Below are 22,266 nucleotides of genomic sequence, written 5' to 3'. Positions count from 1 at the left end.
TCCTGGATGCTGTGCTGCAACTTGCCGCTAATGGTGCTTGCCGTATGGCAACACCCGCTGCCGTCTCCGGCGCCGCTGCAGCGCTGCCACACCTCCAGCAGAGTATGCCTCGCCCAGACCCCGGCACGCCAGGTGGGAAGCAAACGTCGCCCCCCCTGGACCTGCTGCAGACTGCTGTCACTGCACTCCTTCAGGCTGACTGTGCAGTGTCCAAGTACCTGGCTGCCGTTCCGTCCCACCCCGGTGTTGTGTCCCTGGAGGCAGAATACAGCCTGAACAAGTACATAGAAATAAAGTGCAGGTTACACAGAATGTTTACAACATCGCAGCCAGACTGGCTCCTGTAAGCATAGAACAGCATGTGTCTGACTCGACTCTTGACAGACCTGGCACATACTTGTCTCTAGCTAATTTTTTTTTAATTTTTTTATTGAATTTCGATTCCCCCCGAAGGGGGCGGGCTGGCAGCAGCTTAGTATGCCGCTATTCAGCCTACAGACTGTGTTTTAAAAAGGTGAAGATAATACATAATAAAAAAACAGGCGATAAAATCGAAGACTTAAAGGTTAACATAGCGAAAAAATCGTGGAACTTAAAACAGAACAAAGGAATGATTATGCTAATAAAAATACATAAGAAGCAGACAGGTAAAATAATAGGCAGACAATTAAAAAAACACAGCGAGAGTTTGGTTTCTGTTCGCAAAGGACATAAAATTCACACCCAGCGACAGCATGGTTTCAGCTCGCAACACGGGAAAAGATGAAAAAACACTGTACGTTCACTGGAACACTGCACTAAAATATGACATACCACAGCTGAGAGCAAGTGGGGGGAAACTAGACAGATGAGGGGAAGATAAGAAAGGGGGGAAGGTGAGGAAAAGCGAAGGGGGTTAGGGGGAAAGGAGCTAATGGAAGATGAGGACCCATAAGAGGGGTGGGGGGTGCTGGGCAGATGTGACAGGGAGTGGGGAAGGCAGAGGATGGGAATACAAAGGGACTTGGGGGCGGTGGGGAGAAGGGAGGTAGGGAGAGGTTAAGTGGGGAGAAACGCAGGTTGGAAGGGGGGGGGGGAAGAGGGAGCCCAGGGAAAGGATGGAGGAAAGGAGGGGGGTGAGGATCAGAGTTGATAGGAGGGATAAATGGAGGGAGAGAGGGCATCATCTGGGAGGCGGAGTTGATGGAAGCCACCTTGGGAAAGGAGATGAAGGGTGTAGAGATGGAGGATAGGGGGGACACAGCAGTGAAGACATGGCAGGGGGCTGGGAGGGGAGAGGAGAGGAGCAACAAGCGGATGAGGGGTATCAAGGCGGTGGGAGGTGTAGAGGATGTGGATATGGTCTCTAGCTAAAATTGCCTGGCTATTTATACTGCTTTTCCCCTCTTTTCTGACAGAGAGACAGAAACTATGGCAGGGATAAATTCCCTTACGTCAGTCACTTACACATCACCGTCCTAGCTCTGGCCTAGTGCCCCACCTCATGCATCGCAATAACTTCATGCAACGCTGCAGTTCCCTGCCTCGCTGTTGCTCAAATCGTATGTATAATACGCCGCTACAGCTCCGCGCCATCTTTACTCCGTCTGGCCTACTAGCTGCCGACTATTTCCACACACTGCCAGCGGCCCCAGATTTCACTGCTCAACCACGCCTTTACTGAATTTCAACAAAATTCCTCTTTCCTACGACTAAGACTAATACTAATGCAGCACTCTGCTACAAAGTGAAAATTTCACTTTGGAAAGTAATTTATTAATTTTTATTTTATTTTACACCTTTAGTCCATTAGGACCAAACTGACTGGCAAATCTCTGTGATCATGGAACCAGGAAGTACATGAAATTAACATCTGAAACTTTGACTACAGGTAATGTTTACACGAATCGTATGAAAATTGCAAGCTGATGAGCAAAAAATAGCATAATCCACAATATAACACATGAATTTTCTTTCTTTTATCCAGGAACTCCCCGACACACTACAAGGAGTGAGCTGTTTTCTTCATGGCAGCCTACTGAAAATTAATCCACCGGAATACTTCTCGTGAATAAGCTCATACTGTTAACAGCGAACGGAATTGGAGAAAACATCTATTGAGAGGCCAGTGTCGGAATTCCAAGACTCCTGAGCAGGCGTCCGACAACAGGTTCGCGACCGTGTGCAACGATTTGCTCGAACTGCCAGTTTCTGAGCCCAAAATTCCCTTTGAGGATGGAAAGAGATACCCCAGAAAGTAATACCGTACGCCATAAATGACTGAAAATAAACGAAGTAGACTAATTTCCATATTCGACTATCACTTATTGCAGATACAGTTGTAATAGTAAATATAGCAGCATCATGTTTTTGCAAAGGATGCTTTCCATGACAGCTTAGCAAGTGTCCAAACTCTTATAGGAATTTCGAGAGTTCAGATTCACTTATGTGTCCTGTCTGCATAATCGGAACGACAGTTTTAATTTAATTGTGTGATAGAAACTGTAAAATCTGAGTCTTATTGTGATTTAGCATCAATTTTGTTTCTACAAGCTATGAACTTGCGTCCTGAACTGTATCATTAGATAATTTGCCTATGTTACACGCAACATCCTTCAATGTGAAACTAGTGTCATCAGTAAACGGAAATATCTCATAATCATTTGTCATATAAAAAGTCATATCAGTTATGTATGTAAGAAACAGGAACGGTCCCTGAACCGCTGAAAAACCCCCTCTCCTCTCTCGCCCCACCACTCTCACACAGTGGGCTCGTGCAAGTGGCGGGTCTCTATGGCACAGACACCAGCCCGCGTCTTTGCACCTGCGGTGCTTTTGCCCTGACTGTGGCTTATTCGGACGACACAGCACCCCCCGTCAGAATCCATGTCATACCCGTTCTTATTACTGTGGATATATGATCTCTCCGCTGTATGTTCTTAAGATATGAGTGGAACCAGTTGTGTGTTACTCATATTATTCCATAATTGCCAAACTTCTGTAGTAACATCTTGTGACCAAAACAATCAAGCGCCTTAGTTAAGTCAAAGAAGCATCCTGGCATTCGCGAATATTTATAATCCGTCCAGGGCGTCACAGAGAAAAAATAATACAGAATTTTCACTTATTAAACCGCTTCTAAAACTAAGCTGATCGTTTGGCAGCAAATTTTGTAGCCAGAAATGATCAATTATCCTTACGTATACAGACTTTTCGATAACTTCAGCAAACAACAAAGGCATAGAAAGAGGTCTCAAACTGTCTACATTACCCCTTTCTCCTTTTTTATAAAGTGGTTTCACTTTTGAATACTTTAATCGTTCAGGAAACTAATGGAATAACAAATATGGCTGAGCACTGGGATAGCCGGCCGAAGTGGCCGAGCGGTTCTAGGCGCTACAGTCTGGAACCGCGCAGGTTCGAATCCTGTCTCGGGCATGGATGTGTGTGATGTCCTTAGGTTGGTTAGGTTTAAGTAGTTCTAAGTTCTAGGTGACTGATGACCTCAGAAGTTGAGTCCCATAGTGTTCAGAGCCATTTGAATTTTTGAGCGCTGGGATAACATATGCACCACAGTGCTTTAGTATTCTGCTACTTACCACATTATATCTGCGAGACTCCTTGGTCTGCACTGATGTAATTATTGACTCAGCTCGCCTTTGTCAGCATCACGGAGGTGTGTTTCAGAGACCACTCTTAGAAAGTCACTGTCTATGAGTGTTACGAGCGATGATGTGATTCTTCATAGAAAGTAAATTTTTGTTTAATTCACCTGCTATATTGGTCATATGGTTTTAATTTTATCCTGATAATTAGGTGTTCTATTTGCATATCACGCTTTTTGCATTTCTATCAACGCTTTTAAGCACTTAAAAGTTCTGTTTGTAAACGGCTACTGTACTCGACTGTGGCTGTTTCTAACGTTATAAACACCCATTAGTCAGCCACCTACGTTGTCTGTTAGTGGTAGTACCCTGTTTTCAACTTGTAATGGAAAACAACTTTAAAACAGCATGAGAAATGTGTTAAGGGAAGCGTTATGTTTATCAGTTGTCTATGTTATGAGCACTATAAACGTCCTGCCAATCTTGTTCTTTAATGAGGTTCGAAAAAACTCATGTTGCCATTGGATTAACTTTTCTAAATAGTTTGCAGTTACATTTAACATTTGTGTATGCACAAATTTCTTTTAGTATTAAAATTTGTGCGTCGCTTATTGAAAGGCCATTCGCCCTTTCACTAACAGAATACCCCTCCAACAATCAAGAACGAACCAAAATGTTGCCTGTGGTCGTGCTACCGTACCCCTGCACTCTGATCAGAAACAAATTAATCTGCATCGGACGATAGGAATTTAGGAGATTTTTCAGCATTGTGTTTGTCGCACAGTCACTTGCAAAATTAATATTAGTCACCACATAAATTAATTTTTGGGACTTTCTGTAAACTGAATCAAGAACGCTCTCTAGCTTGAACTGAAATGTCCTGAAGTCAGAATTAGGAGACCTATCAATAACTGTAACTAAAAGGTACGATAAGTTTCACTAAATTCAACTGCTTCCGCACAACATTCGAAGATGTATGCGGTGCAGTGCTTTGATACGTAAACAGACTCAAATGGAATTCCGTCTTTCACGTACATGACCACACGCCCACCCCGAAAAGAGCTCCTAGAAAAGTAGTCTGTGTCCCGTAAAGGACGCATATGAACAGTCACATTATTTAAGTGATGCTCTGATACACCAACAATGGCGGAGTCAACATCTATAAGCATTTCACTAACTTTAACTCTATTACTTCTTACATATTGATGAAATGTCCTAATTCTTTCATAGCTTAGATACGTGGCTTTTTCTGAAGGTAAATCCTTTATTAGAGACACTTCCATTAAGCAGAGATACACTATGTGATCAAAAGTGTCCAGATACTCCCAAAAACATACGTTTTTCATATTAGGTGCATTGTGCTGCCACCTACTGCCGGGTATTACATATCAGCGACTTCAGTAATCATTAGATATCGTGAGAGAGCAGAATGGGGCGTTCCAGGAACTCACGGGCTTCGAACGTGGTCAGGAGGTTGGATGTCACTTGTGTCACACGCCTGTACGCGAGATTTCCACACTCCTCAACATCCCTAGGTCCACTGTTTCCGATGTAATAGTGAAGTGGAAACGTGAAGGGATACGTACAGCACAAAAGCGTACAGGCCGACCTCGTATGTTGACTGACAGATATTGCCGACAGTTGAAGAGGGTCGTTATGTCTAATAGGCAGACATCTATCCAGACCATCACACAGGAATTCCAAACTGCATTAGGATACACTGCAAGTACTTTGACAGTTAGGCGGGAGGTGAGAAAACTTGGATTTCATGGTCGAGCAGCAGCCCATAAGCCACACATCACGCTGGTAAATGCCAAACGACGTCTCGCTTGGTGTAAGGAGCGTAAGCATTGGATGATTGAATAACGGAAAAATGTTGTGAGGAGTAATGAATCACGGTACACAATGTGGCCATCCGATGGCAGAGTGTGCGTATGGTGAATGCCCTGTGAACGTTAAGTAGACTGTTTAGGTTTTTATATTGGTGACGCCACGTAGCACTCTATATGAAAATCACTGACTGTGCTGTGTGCAGTCTGTGGCTGGTTTGCATTGTTGGAATTTTCCATTGTAGTGTTGGGCAGCTAGCTGTTAACAGCGCGTAGCGTTGCGCAGTTGGAGGTGAGCCGCTAGCAATAGTGGATGTGGCGAGAGAGATGGCGGAGTTTTGAGAGCGGATGATCTGGACTTGTGTCCATCAGAGACAGTAAATTTGTAAGACTGGATGTCATGAACTGATATATGTTATGACTTTTGAACACTGTTAAGGTAAATACATTGTTCTTTATCAAAATCTTTCATTTGCTAACTATGCCTATCAGTAGTTAGTGCCTTCAGTAGTTAGAATTTTTTATTTAGTTGGCAGTAGTGGCGCTCGCTGTATTGCAGTAGTTCGAGTAACGAAGATTTTTGTGAGGTAAGTGACTTGTGAAAGGTATGGTTTAATGTTAGTCAGGGCCATTCTTTTGTAGGGATTATTGAAAGTCAGATTGCGTTGCGCTAAAAATATTGAGTATGAATTTAGTGTTGATTAGAATAAGTAAAGAGCGAAATGTCTGAGTACGTTCTGTTCTGCTCAGCTGTTTGAAAAGCAAATAACGTAAGGGGTTTACCAGCACAGTAATTTATTAATTTTTCTAAGGGGACGTTACATATGTCGACCCTTAGCCGAGGATACCTCACTGGAATCTTCTGATTTTTCTTGTAGTTTGTGTAATTAGTGTAGCGTTTGTTTATTCCTAGCGCGTAATTGTAGAGAGAATATTCTTTGTAGTTGTAGTTTTTCATTGTTGTACAGTAAAACAGTTGTGGCATGCTTGTAGATTTGCACCAAGTATTTTGCAGCTGCGCTTGCAATTAACTAGATATTATTTTCAGTGCTATGTTAATGTGTTTTATTATTTTTCTCTTCCAATTGTGCTTTTCTGTGTTATCGTGTGAAATATTGTGACAATTATGGCGTGTGAAAAACGTAATACTAGGCTCCAAAGTAAACTGAGAAATGACAGTGCAAACGAAAGCAGTGTGTTAGCGCCATCGTGTAATTAATTAACTAATGTTCAACATAGTAATTTGGTAACTGTGCATAGGGAAATGGAGCGGGCGACAAATAATGGTGTAGACAGTGAAACAATTAGTGAACAGGGAAGCATTATCGATCGATCGGTCAGCAACAGTTCGACTCAGGATTCCGAAATGACAGGACACAATCTTGCAAATACTGCAGATTCAGGTTTTGGGTCCTCACCGTTTTCTCAAATAAGTCAAGACACATTTTCTGCTTGTCAAAATGTGAATGTTGCCAGTGCAAATTCACTGCCGAAAAGCACTAATGAACATGTTTCAGACACCAGTGCATTGTTATTACAATTTGTTATTACAAAAGCTTCAAAAATTAGACACAATGGAACAAAATCTTCAAAAGTTAGACGCGATGGAACAAAATCAGAGACAAACACAGCATAAGCTTCAAAAGTTAGACACAATGGAACAAAATCTTCGAAAGTTAGACACAATGGAACAAAATTTTCAAAAGTTAGACACAATGGAACAAAATTTTCAAAAGTTAGACTCAATGGAACAAACACTTGAACAAACACGTAAAGATTTAACTGCAGAGTTACTTAAAATCAAGTATAAATGTCGAAAAGTCTGTAATGACGTAAAAACACAAATTTGTGAGGATTTTCAACCTATGTTTTCGCATCATGAAAATGCATTACAGAATCACGAAGCAGCCATAAAAGAACTACAAACTATTGTTCATGAAAATCGTGACACCTTACAAGCTAAAATTGACTCAGCTGCATCTACCGATTCGGTTACGCAACTTGCAAAAATTCAGGAAAACTTTAAAGAACACAGTAGATACGATTTCAACACAAATGGACACTCTGAAACTTGGTTCAGAAAAGCATACTTAGGAAATCAGTTCACTGTCGGAGAAAGTAGCCAAACTTTCGGATCAGTTCACTAACTTATCTACAAAGGTAGATGATGATCTGAATGACACAAGACCCTTAGCCTTCACTGACACAGAAGTGTATGAACAAATTCGAAAATTCAAAGAAAATCAAAATCAAATCAATACACAGTATAAAAGAGAAATCTGGGAAGTACAAGATCAGTTGACACCGGTAACACAAGAATTACATATTTCAGAGGAGACTCGCACTCCAACATGGGAAGAGGGACTTAGAAATACGGAACAGCCACAAAATAATAACACAGGGCACTTCGGAAATTATGAAAGAAACTGGCAAGGTACACTGAAATTTGAGATGGAACCACCAAAAAGAAGTAACAATGACCAATGTGCGAATCGCCGACATGATGATTTTGATTATAAGCTGTTCATTACTACACGTAAATTAAAAACATTTAAGAATTCTGGCAACGACATTCTTCCACAAGCATGGCTCCATCAATTCTCTCATTCTTTTCCTCCCAACTGGTCATAGGAGCACAGGTTAGAATTTATTTGTGGCTATTTAGAGAATGAACCAGCTGTAAGAATGCGATCGGTCCTTCACGATTGTCACAGCAAAGGAGAATTTTATCATGCTTTCCTTTCAGCATATTGGTCTCAAGTTACACAAGACCGAGTAAAACATAGCATCATAATGATGAAACATTTCGAACAATCTGAATTTTCCAGTCTTGTGAAAAATTTTGAAGACATGTTCCACATACCTGTCAAACCCATACAGCCCCTCAGAACTCATCCGCATTTGCTTAATCAAATTGCCTGAAGATTTACAACATATTATTTTGGCAGGACGTTGCAAAGCCGACACTGAAGTTTTTCAGGGACTGTTACAAGAACTGGAAATTGACACTGACAATCGCGGGACGCGAAAACAGGAACACAACAATTACAGGTCACGTTGTTGTTGTTGTCTTCAGTACTGAGAGTGGTTTGATGCAGCTCCCCATGATACTCTATCCTGTGCAAGCTTATTCATCTCCCAGTACTTACTGCAACCTACATCCTTCTGAATCTGCTTCGTGTATTCATCTCTTGGTCTCCCTCTACGATTTTTACCCTCCATGCTGATCCGTAACAATTCCGCGACGAAAGAAATACACTCCTGGAAATGGAAAAAAGAACACATTGACACCGGTGTGTCAGACCCACCATACTTGCTCCGGACACTGCGAGAGGGCTGTACAAGCAATGATCACACGCACGGCACAGCGGACACACCAGGAACCGCGGTGTTGGCCGTTGAATGGCGCTAGCTGCGCAGCATTTATGCACCGCCGCCATCAGTGTCAGCCAGTTTGCCGTGGCATACGGAGCTCCATCGCAGTCTTTAACACTGGTAGCATGCCGCGACAGCGTGGACGTGAACCGTATGTGCAGTTGACGGACTTTGAGCGAGGGCGTATAGTGGGCATGCGGGAGGCCGGGTGGACGTACCGCCGAATTGCTCAACACGTGGGGCGTGAGGTCTCCACAGTACATCGATGTTGTCGCCAGTGGTCGGCGGAAGGTGCACGTGCCCGTCGACCTGGGACCGGACCGCGGCGACGCACGGATGCACGCCAAGACCGTAGGATCCTACGCAGTGCAGTAGGGGACCGCACCGCCACTTCCCAGCAAATTAGGGACACTGTTGCTCCTGGGGTATCGGCGAGGACCATTCGCAACCGTCTCCATGAAGCTGGGCTACGGTCCCGCACACCGTTAGGCCGTCTTCCGCTCACGCCCCAACATCATGCAGCCCGCCTCCAGTGGTGTCGCGACAGGCGCGAATGGAGGGACGAATGGAGACGTGTCGTCTTCAGCGATGAGAGTCGCTTCTGCCTTGGTGCCAATGATGGTCGTATGCGTGTTTGGCGCCGTGCAGGTGAGCGCCACAATCAGGAGTGCATACGACCGAGGCACACAGGGCCAACACCCGGCATCGTGGTGTGGGGAGCAATCTCCTACACTGGCCGTACACCACTGGTGATCGTCGAGGGGACACTGAATAGTGCACGGTACATCCAAACCGTCATCGAACCCATCGTTCTACCATTCCTAGACCGGCAAGGGAACTTGCTGTTCCAACAGGACAATGCACGTCCGCATGTATCCCGTGCCACCCAACGTGCTCTAGAAGGTGTAAGTCAACTACCCTGGCCAGCAAGATCTCCGGATCTGTCCCCCATTGAGCATGTTTGGGACTGGATGAAGCGTCGTCTCACGCGGTCTGCACGTCCAGCACGAACGCTGGTCCAACTGAGGCGCCAGGTGGAAATGGCATGGCAAGCCGTTCCACAGGACTACATCCAGCATCTCTACGATCGTCTCCATGGGAGAATAGCAGCCTGCATTGCTGCGAAAGGTGGATATACACTGTACTAGTGCCGACATTGTGCATGCTCTGTTGCCTGTGTCTATGTGCCTGTGGTTCTGTCAGTGTGATCATGTGATGTATCTGACCCCAGGAATGTGTCAATAAAGTTTCCCCTTCCTGGGACAATGAATTCACGGTGTTCTTATTTCAATTTCCAGGAGTGTAATAACTGGACACGGCAAGGCTATTCTTACAATGTAAATCGTGACCAAAACAGACATCACCCGTATGACAACCGTTGGCAGAGTAGAAATAATTACAGAGAAAGATTGCATTTCCATAGTAATGAATGTGACAGAGACAACCATAGAAACAGACAATATGGCAACCAGAACTATTATTATCACGGGAGACAGAATAACTTCAGACGCAACTGTCCACCGTACAGTGATTATTCAGGGAGAAATTCTCCATCACTTAACCGACAAGAAAGGAACTACAGGAACTACCGACATGACGACAGACGATATAATCATAATGACAGACCTGAATTTCATTAGAACTGGCGGGATTCAAGCAGGGCAGGGCCTTCTCGTCAAGGTGAATTTGTAGAAGTTAGGTCTCCTAATCCCAATAACGACGCACACCAACAAAGAGATAGCAGACAATGACTCGCACCGCAGGCAGCCATCTGCGCCGGCTGGCCCAGTCAAAAATAACAGACACTAACCTTGAGAAAAATTTGAGCATTCTTTACCGATGTACCATATACCACATGATAATTCCGTTGAAGCTGAAGCTCTGCATAGTAGGAAGAGTAAAGGCTTGCACCACATTTCATATGTAAAACCGTTTATTGAAAGATAATCTGCTTTTTAACTTTGTCTTTGCCATAAAACTTTTCACTTCACGTTACTGGTATGCTTTGTCACACTTAGAAACTGTTAACATGCAACAATGTTTTAAAGTTAACTATCCAGTCATGAAGCTAGGGAACTTATTTAGATAGTAATTACGAATGCATTGTTATAGTGAACAGACGACACAGTGTTATTGCGTGTGTACATTCTTGCTTCTGAGTTGTACGATTACGTAACAATTATAAGGCTCACATATTTAGAACATATACCAGTACTGCTAACGAGATTTTAATGCAACATTTTGGTTTACTTGAGAATACATTCTGCAAGATTAAAGATGACTTAGCATTTGGTTTCTTTGACAGCTACATGATTATATCATGATGCTACTAATCTGTGACACAATTCACATTGTTGCCTTTGTGCTGTATCTGTTTTATATCTGCACAGTTTTTCTGAATTCTTCTGGAAAGTAAAACATGTTTTAATAGTAACTTTGTGGTATATCTACAATGAGACAGCCTTTTTCGTAGCACAACAATACGTTACAGTACTCTCTTGATACGGTACTGTACGTAATAACTACGATATCTATATGCATAGCATTTCGCTTTTGTTTATTACAAGGTAAGTACATTGACTTCCACAGAACTTTGCTTACAGACGACGATAATTACGACACTTGGCACATTTTTTACCATTAAGTAATGGAGTTTGCTGGTCTCCCATCGGGCGCCTCCCCAGGTGGCGGATAGGGGAATGCTCACCAAATATGGTGGGTACTGGGGGAAATAAAATTCCCGGGGTGGACCAAAACTAGCAACTGCTGTCTTGTAGTATGATATTGGCTCATCAAAGGCTAAAGGAAGAACACCTTGAGTAAAAATTACCTGGTCCTCTGGGTTGGGGGTTGTGCAGTGGGCCAGCTCCTCACTCACATATAAACATAAAAATGCTAAAAAACCTAATAATATGCCTCGGAAAAATTGGAACTTTGGATGACGAACTGGCAATGAGAAACGGAAAATGATGTTTGGATGGTGGAATGTGCAAGGTATTTCCACTAAAAGAAATTTACTATCTGCAGAACTTGACATGTTCAACATGGATGTTGTCGTACTCTCTGAAACAAAGAAAAAAGGCCAAGGAGAAGAAGAACTGGATAATTATGTACATATCTGGAGTGGGGTATCAAAAGCAGTAAGAGCCAAAGCAGGAGTCTCCATTATGATAAAGAAATCATGGAAAGAAAGAATCACAAATTGGACATTCATCAATGAACGTATTATAACTGTTGAAATGACATTATTTGCTAGGGAAGTTGTGATTATTGGCGTATATGCACCTACGAACGACACAAAAGATAAGGAGAAAGATACATTCTGGGACACCCTCAGGGAGACTATTGAAAAAATCCCATGAAGAAAGGAGCTGATTATCGTGGGAGATCTGAATGGAAGGGTAGGAATTAGAGAATCCTGTAGAATAGTAGGGAAACATGGAGAGGACGAATATAATGACAATGGGGAACGATTGATTGCAATTTGTGAACAATTTTGTTTTAAAAATTACCAACACATTTTTGAAACATAAGGACATCCATAAATATACTTGGCAACAGAACACTAAAGAACTTCATTCTATAATAGATTATAATTAGGCAAACAATTAGTTTCCAGGTAGTAGGCGTCAGATCTTATAGAGGAGCCCAGTGTGGATCAGACCACTATCTAGTAAAAATGAAGTCTTTCTGGCCATGGAAGAATGCAAGGAATGATACAAGTAATATAAATAAAACGAACCAAACTGAGAAAGATGAAAATTTACCTTTTAATATTGACAGCCTACAAGATGGAAGTATGAGAACACTCTTTGCGGTCAGGATGGAAAGGAAACTGGTTGAATCATTTGAAGGAAGTACTGAGGAAATATATGACTATATAAAAACTAATGTGAAAATCATAGCAACAGAGGTGTTGGGTAAAAAAGATAGCAACCACATCTGTGCACCAGAGTGGTGGTCAGAGGAACTAGAGGTCCTCGTTAGAGAAAAATGAAATGCGTTCCTTCAGTGGTTGAATGATAAATCAGAAGAAACAAGATCAATATACAAGGAAAAGAAGAATGAAGTCACGAAAAAAATAAGGATGGTAAAAAATGAAGCATGGGAAAGAACATGTGCCAAGGTGAATAGCAAATTAGGATTTGGGAGAGCAAAAGAAGCATGGTCAGTATTAAAAGGGCTTCGACAGGATACGAAAAGCAAAACTAATCTCCAACTGATAACACAAAAGGAATGGGAAGAGTATTTCCAAAAATTATTAAATGAGGACAGAGAAGAATATATAGAAGAAGGAACAGCTGAAGAGAAAGGACATGAAGTTGATGAGATCCAGATTTTAGAAAGTGAAGTATTTCAGGCGTTGAGAACAGGAAAGAATGGTAAATCACCGGGACCAGGCAATATCAATCTGGAGTGTCTGAAATATGGGGATGACAAAATTCTGAAACTGATGACACAGCTCTTCAACAAAATGAAACATGGAGATTCACTACCCAACAAGATGAAGCTAGGTTACATTATTACAATATTTAAGAAAGGGGATCGCAAAATTTGTTCAAACTATCGAGGAATTTGTGTTACAAACACATTAATGAGAATTTTTGCGAAAGTAATTAAAAACAAACTGGAAAGAAATTTTAGAACCCAAGAAGAACAATGTGGATTCACAGCTGGGAGATCATGTGTAGACCATATTTTCACATTAAGACAGATTTTGGAGAAACATAGGGAAAAATCAAAAAATATAGGATTAATTTTCATAGATCTAGAAAAAGCGTATGATACTGTTCCAAGAAAATTACTTTGGAGAGTACTACATATTGCAAACATAAACCCTTCCTTGATTAAAATAATACAACAGATGTATAAAGATAACATTTGCCAAGTGAAAGTTGGTAATAAACTTTCACAGAAATTTATAACAAGCAAAGGCCTTTTACAGGGCTGTACCATGTCACCATCATTATTTAAAATCTATATAGATATTAGCCTTAGAACATGGTCTCATAAAGGTAAGAGTATGGGATTAGAAATAAGAGATGGAGTTTACCTGCATCATTTATTGTTTGCTGATGATCAAGTAGTCATAGCACAAGATGGGGAGGATGCTAACTATATGTGCAATCAACTAGCAGTAGCATACAAAACTTGGGGTTTGAAGATTAATTACCAAAAAACAGAATACATGACTAAAGATTCAGATGAGCTATACATTGAAGGAAAGAAAATCAAAAAGATAAACACTTTTGTTATTTGGGATCCATTTTAGAAATCGAGGGAAAATCAGAGTCAGAAATCAATAAAAGAATTAGTAGCGAATGGAGGGTCATTGGTATGCTTAACTCAGTCTTATGGAGCAGGAATGTAATGAGTAGAACTAAAAAATTAATATACAAATCCATATTAGAGAGGGTAGTTCTGTGTGGAACGGAGACCTGGACAAGCACATCAAAAAATTACAAGCTCTAGAGATGGACATCTGGAGAAGATCGGCAAGAATCTCCAGGAAAGAAAAGATAAGGAACACGGAAATAATAAGGAGAATGGAAATAAAAGAAAGAATATATGACGTTATGGATAGGAAGAAATTACAGTGGTATGGGCATGTACGACGAATTGAGAAAACCAGAATACCAAAATTGATACTGGAGTGGGAACCGGAGGGGAGAAGAAGAAGAGGACGACCAATGACCACCTGGCTCCAAAATGTACAGCACACAATGCGGAGAGTGGGCGCAGAGGAAGAGGACACACAAGATCGAAACACCTGGAGGAATATTTTGAAAATATAGTTTAAGAACGTTTATTGTTTGTATTGTAATTTCCAAATAAATTATTATGTTGGAGAGAAGCCTCTGCACTGAGGAAAGCTCAAATAATAATAATAATAATAATAATAATAATAATAATAATAATAATAATAATAAGTAATGACAGAGATTATCTTGCAACAAGACGCACAGTTTAGCGCTACAGTACACATATTTGAGTGACTAATTTTGTACGTAAGACATTTTTAAAGATTTTTCAATTACAAAGATACAAAGGTTTTCTGTGATACATTTCATTCCACTGCTGTAATCTGTAACACCTGAGGGTATAATTACATTAATCCCCAGGGGGGTACACGCGTACTTTGTGTACCATGTGTTTGGCAAGCACAAGGAGCCCTAATATGGTATTTGCTTATACAACTTTACACATCGGTACCATATTTCTCTAACACAGAATTACACAGCTATCTGATTATTTAACAGAGAAACTAAATTTTTTTTACTATGTCAGTGACACATGTTTACGCAATTAAACAGTTGGATAACTTCACACTTATGAAATTGTATTTTGTCTGTACGTCGTGAACTGTTCACATTTTTTCGGAACCATTGTGATACTATGAGAGCTTTGAATGATGTATTTGGTATGGGATCATGATTTTTAATGTACGTTTGAGGTAGATGACACTATTGAAATGAGCAGAGAACTTTTTAGGTTTTGAAATTATTGGAGGAAGCTTCGACTTTTTGAGATTTGACTGTGGTGTTATGATATTATTACGACGACGATGTGTATTATGCTGTTGAGGTATGTTTATGATCAATAAGCTGATGCTGTATGAGGAATTTGATTATGCTACGTATTTATGATGATGAAATATTGAAGAAGTGTCGACGAATATGTATATGTGTAATAAGGTAAGGAATAATGAGTAGTGGTTAGGGACTCTGATTTGTGAAAAAGGATGTTGGAAACCAAGAATCGTACTTTAAGAGTTATGAAATGTGTGTATATGCGTGAATGTACCACAATGCCGGCGAAAATTTTTTGGACACTGACATATTTATAGGATTTTGTTTCTACACATTTGTAATGCAAATTCTAACCTTTGAATTCTTTTTTTTTTTATATAAGACTGTCACTGTAGTGGAAACTGCTGCCATAAATATTTCAGTAAAGAAGGTAGATGACCTTGATGTAATGTGCTGTGGAGGCCCACCTGAGCGACAGTCGCCTGGAGAAAAAGCCATTAGGTGAAAAAAAAAAAAAAAAAAAAAAAAAAAAAAAAAAAAAAAAAAAAAAAAAAGGAGTCCATTAACCTCGATATTGACATTCCTTTGTAGGAAGCATTGCAAATACGACACTTTCTGATATTTACTGAAATGACTAATGAAACGATGAGAAATATTTCACGGCTATGTCTTGCTAGTTGAGAGATTTTTTACTGCCTTATGAAATGCCGTATGGCTAGTGAATGACGTTTTACCCCTTGCTTTATGTATATATTTGCTCATTTTGTTTGATATCTAGTTTCTAGCTGCACTGCAGCATTGGTTGAAATAAAATTTAATAGTTGTACTAATATAGATATTTTATGCCTACAGATCCACTACTTCCGTGTGCACTTTCTTTTACTGCTCAGACTTTGCGCATAAAATTGTAATTAATACTGTGATGAATGATCAGGACTGTCTTTATGGACTATGAGAAAATTTTAGATTTTGACCAACATTGTATCAATAAGTGTGTGCATTTGATTTCTTTGTTATTGTAATTATAAAAAATCTTTTCAAATCTGTATTGGCCACTGCCCAAAACAATTTGTAAAATTTTTTGTAGGCTGTTTAGGTTTTTATATTGGTGACGCCACGTAGCATTCTATATGAAAATCACTGACTGTACTGTGTGCAGTCTGTGGCTGGTTTGCATTGTTGGAATTTTCCATTATAGTGTTGCGAAGTTGGCTGTTAACAGCGCATAGCGTTGCACAGTTGGAGGTGAGCCGCCAGCAGTGGTGGATGTGGGGAGAGAGAAGGCAGAGTTTTGAGAGCGGATGATCTGGACGTGTGTCCATCAGAGACAGTAAATTTGTAAGACTGGATGTCATGAACTGATATATATTATGACTTTTGAACACTGTTAAGGTAAATACATTGTTCTTTATCAAAATCTTTCATTTGCTAACTATGCCTATCAGTAGTTAGTGCCTTCAGTAGTTAGAATTTTTTGTTTAGTTGGCAGTAGTGGCGCTCGCTGTATTGCAGTAGTTCGAGTAACGAAGATTTTTGTGAGGTAAGTGATTTGTGAAAGGTATGGTTTAATGTTAGTCAGGGCCATTCTTTTGTAGGGATTATTGAAAGTCAGACTGCGATGCGCTAAAAATATTGAGTATGAATTTAGTGTTGATTAGAATAAGTAAAGAGCGAAATGTCTGAGTACGTTCAGTTCTGCTCAGCTGTTTGAAAAGCAAATAACGTAAGGGGTTTACCAGCACAGTAATTAATTAATTTTTCTAAGGGGACGCTACAACGTCAACTGCCAGTGTGTTTAGTGTCAACAGTAAAATTCGGAGGCGGTGGTATTATGGTGTGGTCGTGTTTTTCATGGAGGGGGCTTGCGCCCCATGTTTTGCGTGGCACTATCACAGCACAGGCCTACATTGATGTTTTAAGCACTTTCTTGCTGCCCACTGTTGAAGAGCAATTCAGGGATGGCGATCGCATCTTTCAGCACGATAGAGCACCTGCTCATAAGGCACGGCCTGTGGCGGAACGGTTACACGGCAATAAAATTCCTATAATGGACTGGTCTGCACATAGTCCTGACTTGAATCCTATAGAACACCTTTGAGATATTTTTGGAACGCCGACTTCGTGACAGGCCTCACCGACCGACATCGATACCTCTCCTCAGTGCAGCACTCGGTGAAGAATGGGCTGCCATTGCCCTAGAAACCTTTCTGCATCTGACAACGTATGCCTGCGAGAATGAAAGCTGTCATCAAGGCCAAGGGTGGGCCAACACCATATCGAATTCCAGCATTACCGGTGGAGGGCGCCACGAACGTGTAAGTCATTTCGAGCTGGGTGTCCGGATTCTTCTGATCACATAGTATAGCTATCAGCTGACTTCAATTCAGAAAAGGTGCAGCCCTAACTACTACAGGAAATATTCCCATATGTGATCCCACCCTCCCCCATTACACTGTCACCTATGCCAACCTCCCCTTCCAATACCTATGGAGACGCACTCTGTGCCTAGTAAAACCTAGTCTATCGATAGTTTTGGAAGATATTAGACTCATTTACCTCTTACACCCAGGACAGAAACCGATCTCGAACATAATTTAATTGAATGTATAGAGTGAAAGGGGTCAAGATGTAAGTGTTTTTGCCAACACTATGACAGAGCATTTATCGTGAGTGGTGTATATAAAAGAATCAAGTCACAATCTGAATAAAGTCCTTAAAGGTGCTGCAGAGTCTAAGCAGCTTTGCAAACAGCTGTCCTGTTTTTCGAAACCGTTGTAAATATCTACAAATTTTTTAATCTAAGCGTGATACAGAGGCGAGAAACAATGTGTGGGCGACGTTTTTTTTGGTTGGCGATGGGTTGGACATGCAGGAGGCACATGAAGACAGGGGTTACTCACTGTGGGTATTCGCCCCATGGTCCTCAAGACTGTACGTAGTTGTGCCCCTGTAGAGGGTGCAAAATTTTTTGAAGTGGTTTCGTTTTTAACTATCAGGTGTCAGCATTGTTGGGACACCACCTACTCCAGCATAGTGTAGCTGTTATGTGTTGTTTCCACATTTCCATTTTTATGTAGTTTTTTACTGCGATATGGAACTGTGCTAGTTTTCCAGTTAACAGTAATAATAACACACTGAAGAGCCAGAGAAACTGGTATAGGCATGCGTACTCAAATACACAACCGGTGTGCGTGACAGATGAGACGTTTCTCATGTCGCAGCTTCCTGTCATTACAATACTGAAACTGCATAATAAACTTGACTTCCAGTTCAAATTAAGTCAGCTTTTAAAATCTTATGTAATGGCCACACCTTCCTCTTCACCATCTTCACCAAAAGGCAGCACAGTTGAGCAGCATGCACTACAACACTACGAAATAAGTGTATCAAATTGTACTGAACAACGTGAAGAAGAATGTTGTTACGCTTTTCGAATTTTAATTGCATTTCGTAAATTATTTGGGTTCATGGATTTTTAACATTATGCACTATTATAAATTAAAATAATTCTTAGCAGTTATAGACACAAAGATTAGAAAATTAAAAATAAAACTCAGCGTAAGGTAACTACGAGTTTTTCTTCTGCACTGATACATTCCCTCATAGTGTTCCTTTTAGAAATTCCGTCTCTGACCATGCTCAAAATCATCTGAAATGAGTTAACAGACATCCTACAGTATTCAAAAAGTTTGTCCGGATTTTCCTTCAGTTTTCTGTGTAGAAGCACAAACTTTCCCTTTGTTGATCCCTCGCTTAAGATAGAATGAATCCAGTCTTTTTCCTCATTTCACTGTTTCCGACGCCAAATTATCACAGCACATAACGCAAGAACTGCATTCTTATTCAATGGAATTCCATTCATAGTTCCAGGAGATGATGCCATAGCTTGCACCAATGCACTACTGATGGGATTTCCCTAGGCTTCACGCTGCATGAGAAAAGCGTCCCATGGCCAGCAGTGACCGGAGTCTAGCATGGTGCGTGAATTACGTCACAGACGTGCGTGAAAAAAGCCCTTGTGTGGTCGTAGCCTTACGCTAGATGCAAATTGTGAGACATGTATAGCACATGTGGCGCAGTGCAGCGCACATTTTTGTGACTACACAGGTTCTAGCTCGCCCGGCTAGCCATGCAGCCTAACGTGCTGCTTCCCGATCCGATGGCATGTCAGTCCCCGGCACGAATCCGCTCGGCTGATTAGTGTCGAGTTCCGGTGTGCCGGCCAGCCTGTGGATGGTTTTAAAGGCGGTTTTCCATTTGCCTCAGTGAATGCGGGCTGGTTTCCCTTATTCTGCCTCAGTTACACTACGTCAGCAGTTGCCATGCAAACACTGTCTCCAAGTACGCATACACCATAATTACTCTACCACGCAAATATTTGGGCTACACTCGTTCGAAATGAGACATTCCCGATGGTGGGGGAGGGGGGTCCTCTGGGGGCTGAACCACACAATAACCCTAGGTTTGGTGGGGGGCGGCAGTGAAGTGAGTGGACTGCTGTAGCCTGTTGCGGGGTCATGAACCACTCAGGGCTAGGGTGGGGTTGAAGCCTCTATCGTTCCTAGGTCCCCAGTTCAATACATACATACTTACATACACAGGTTCAAATGGGACCGTGAAAACTGTGATGCACAGTGTTGTGGTTGTAGCACAGTTTCTCACACTGGCAACACTGCATGATGGGGGAGACGGAGAGTGGGGAGGCAGTCCTACCATAATATGCTCACTTTGGCATGCTGCATATGGGGCACTGGAAATAATCCCCATCCAAAAGATACAGCCTTACAGTACACCGAATTTCATTGTTACTGAGTAGTGTTTCATTTTTCGCCATTTAAGCACACCATCTCTTTTTGTTAGTACATAAGAGTTTTCAGTTACACATATCTGTGTAGTTTTTTGTTTTGTTTATTCTTTTACCCAGAACAATGAACAGTTCAATAACTGGTGAGCCATTAGGCACTGTGACTATCTTCTGCCTCCACAAGGTTTTCAGATCGTAAGAAGGCACAGATAATCCATTGTGAGGGTAGTGAATATGGAAGTAAGAAATATAAAATCATGCACTCTAAAAGCAAGGCAGGAAAGTAAAGCTAGGTTATCTACGTGCTGCCTGTTATGCTGGCGAATCTCTACAATCTTTTACAAAAAGTCGAAAAGGAGTAATTTCCACAGATATGACCTCTCTGTGTTCCTGGTAGAAAGCATCCAAGATATCTCAAGTACATAAGATTCACTGTCATTACCTGGATGTGGATGTAATTAGAGACATTATACTATGTACTTGTGGACCTCACATTTCCATTGCAAGCTAGAAACAGTCGAGAAGCCCTCATGAACAGCAATGTTTTAATTGGCTCGTCATGACAAGAAAAAGCATTTCACTTGTCACATACACTCTACCAGCATTATTAAACTAATTATACAACAGACTACAAAGACAAAGAAGTGTTCGGTATTATTCCAAAAATATAAGTATCCTGAAAGAGTGTGTTGATTTCATATACTTAATTTCTTGAAATTAATTACTGACAACGGCAGATCTACTTTCATGACAATGTTTCTCGAATGACGTGACCCCCTCCTCTCACAAATCACACCTGGCTCCCTTCTGTATTCCTGTCGTGTGCATTATTCTTAGCTGCTGACAATATGCTGACCATTGTGTAGTGTGATGGATCAATTGTTTACTTTTCTGAATAAGAACAATTTTACTAGCGAATCACACATTATCAGTTTGGCAATCCGTAGGCGAGTGTCCAGAAATTGACATGTGGATTTTTTTTTGTTTTTTTTTTTTGTTTGTGGTTTTAGGGCGCAAAACGTCTATGGTCATTAGCGCCCAGCCCGTGACGTTGAAAACAGGAAAAAAACGAAATTTAAAATCAGCAGCAATGAGAACAAAGTCATAAAATTTGAGAAACTAAAGGCAGAAGGAATGCTTAAAAATCCACTATAGAAAGGGGTTGGTTGTCCCCCAAAAAAAAAGCTTCAAATGACTGACGTCATTTCACTGTCACTAATAAACCGTAGAATGCGGTCAGCTGAGCGCGTGTCATCTGCTAAAAGCGACGATAGATCAGGCGATAGCTGTAGACGGGAGCGTAACGGATTAAAATAGGGGCATTCAATTAAAAGGTGTCTGACCGTCCACAGCTGAGAGCAGTGGGGACAGAGTGGGGGAGGATCACCGCTTAAAAGATGTCGATGACTAAAAAGACAGTGCCCTATCCAGAGTCGAGCTAAAATTACCTCCTCCCGACGACGCGTTCGGGAGGAAGAGGTCCAAGCGCAAGGAAGGGCTTTCACTTCCCGCAATTTATTGTGGGGAAGTGTTGACCAATGCGCATGCCATAAACGAGCAACTTGGCGACATAAACCGCTCCGTAGATCGGTAAACGGAAGAGACTGAATAGCTGGCCGAGGAAGAGAGACTGCAGCCTTGGCCGCTATATCGGCTGCCTCATTTCCACAGATACCAGCGTGTCCCGGGAGCCAGAGGAACGCCACTGAGACGCCCCCCAGGTGGAGCAAGCGCAGACAGTCCTGAATCCGGTGGACCAGAGGGTGCACAGGGTAAAGAGCTTGGAGACTTAGGAGAGAGCTGAGAGAATCTGAGCAGATTACGTACTGTATCCGCTGATGGCGGCGGATGTAGTGGACAGCCTGGAGAACAGCGTAAAGCTCCGCAGTATAAACTGAACACTGGTCGGGAAGCCGAAAGTGATTTGGGGTGTCGCCAACAATATAGGCACTCCCTACACCTAACGATGTTTTCGAGCCATCGGTGTAAATAAATGTGGCTTCCGTCATTTCTGCACATAGAGCAGCAAATGCCCAACGGTAAACAAGTGTAGGGGTACCATCCTTGGGAAATTGACATAGGTCTCTGAGCAAGTCGATCTGGGGACGGAGCCAAGGCGGTGCTGTACCCCAAGTTGTCAAGAA

This window comes from Schistocerca serialis, chromosome 10 (assembly GCF_023864345.2).
Source record: "Schistocerca serialis cubense isolate TAMUIC-IGC-003099 chromosome 10, iqSchSeri2.2, whole genome shotgun sequence".
In the NCBI taxonomy this organism is placed as follows: domain Eukaryota; kingdom Metazoa; phylum Arthropoda; class Insecta; order Orthoptera; family Acrididae; genus Schistocerca; species Schistocerca serialis.
Note: the sequence above shows the minus strand (reverse complement) of the source record.